The sequence below is a fragment of the Schistocerca americana genome, chromosome 11 (genome assembly GCF_021461395.2).
Source record: "Schistocerca americana isolate TAMUIC-IGC-003095 chromosome 11, iqSchAmer2.1, whole genome shotgun sequence".
Classification (NCBI taxonomy): Eukaryota; Metazoa; Arthropoda; class Insecta; order Orthoptera; family Acrididae; genus Schistocerca; species Schistocerca americana.
In genome coordinates this window covers 146,929,661-146,931,174 of record NC_060129.1, presented here as the reverse complement: position 1 = coordinate 146,931,174, position 1,514 = coordinate 146,929,661, and the positions used below count along the sequence as shown (strand labels likewise).

Here is a 1,514-nt window from a genome sequence, read left to right as displayed (position 1 = left end):
TTACCGCCTAAAGAATAAAATAAGTGTACGGGATGTCAAACTGTGACTGAATTAGATTTTTTAGCCATCAGAACACAGCATGCTGTTTTCATCTGAGAGGAGCATTCCGATGTAAGAGTAAATTTGAATGTGCCCCATGGGAGTGTTAAAGGACCGTTACTTTCACACTATGTATAAATGAACTACTAGATGTCAGAAGGCCCATGAGCCTTGTTGCAGATGGTGCTGTCATATGCAGAAAACTCTCAACAATACAAAATTGTAGCAGACTGCCGGAAGACCTACAGAGTATTGATGCTTGTAGCAGGTTGTGACAATTGACCCTCAACGTAAACAAACGCAAAATATTGCGAATACATACAGAAAGACATTTTATTGAAACTTCCTGGCAGATTAAAACTGGGTGCCGGACCGAGACTTGAACTCGGGACCTTTGCTTTTCATAGGCAAGTGCTCTACCAACTGAGCTACCCAAGCACAACTCACGCCCTGTCCTCACAGCTTTACTTCGGCCAGTACCTCGTCTCCTACCTTCCAAACTTCACAGAAGCTCTCCTGCGAACCTTGCAGAACTGGCACTCCTGAAAGAAAGGATATTTTGGAGACATGGCTTAGCCACAGCCTGGGGGATGTTTCCAGAATGATTTTCAGTCTGCAGCGGAGTGTGCGCTGATATGAAATTTCCTGGCAGATTAGAACTGTGTGCCGGACCGAGACTCTCTCAGGACCTTTGCCTTTCGTGGGCAAGTGCTCTACCAAGTGAGCTACCCAAGCACAACTCACGCCCCATCCTCACAGCTTGCCCGCGAAAGGCAAAGGTCCCGAGTTAGTTTCTGTCCGGCACACAGTTTTAATCTGCCAGGAAGTTTCATATCGGCACACACTCCGCTGCAGAGTGAAAATCTCATTCTGGAGACATTTTATTGTATGATTATTCAATTGCATAACATTGACTGGATGCAGTTACTTCCATAATGTATGTAGGAGTATGCGTACAGAGTGATTTGAAGTGGAATGACGAAATAAAATTAATGATGGGTAATGCAGATGGCTGTCTGAGATTTGTTGGATGAATTCTCAGGCAGTGTAGTCTGTCAAGAAAGGAAGTAGCTTAAAATACCCTCATTCAACCAATACTTGACTGTTCCTCAAGAGTCTGGGATTCTTACTTCATCGGACTAATGGAGGAAATAGAAAAGATTTAAAGAAGAACAGTATGTTTCATTACAGGTTCATTTAGTAAATGTGAAAGTATCACACTTGTGCTCATTCAGCTCCATTGGCAGACACTCGGTGATGTTCGGGTCACTGTATGGTCTGCTGGTAAAATTCAGGAGATGGCTGTTTCTAGAAGAGACAGCCAAATATATTTCTGCCTCCTAAATATCTCTCGTGAAAACACAATGAGGATAAAGTTAGTTATTAGAGCCCACACACTGGCTTACCAGCAATCGTTCTTCGCTGCAAATCTATGCGATTGGAACAGGAAAAGGGTCAGTGACCAGTACTGAAAG

General features: G+C 43.5%; 1 non-coding gene across 1 annotated transcript; it reads right to left on the bottom strand.

Annotated features, from left to right (window-relative positions):
* Positions 1–403: 403 nt before the first annotated feature.
* Trnah-aug lies at positions 404–478 on the bottom strand. The gene has a single exon. It is a non-coding gene; the product is annotated as a tRNA-His (tRNA).
* Positions 479–1,514: the final 1,036 nt, after the last annotated feature.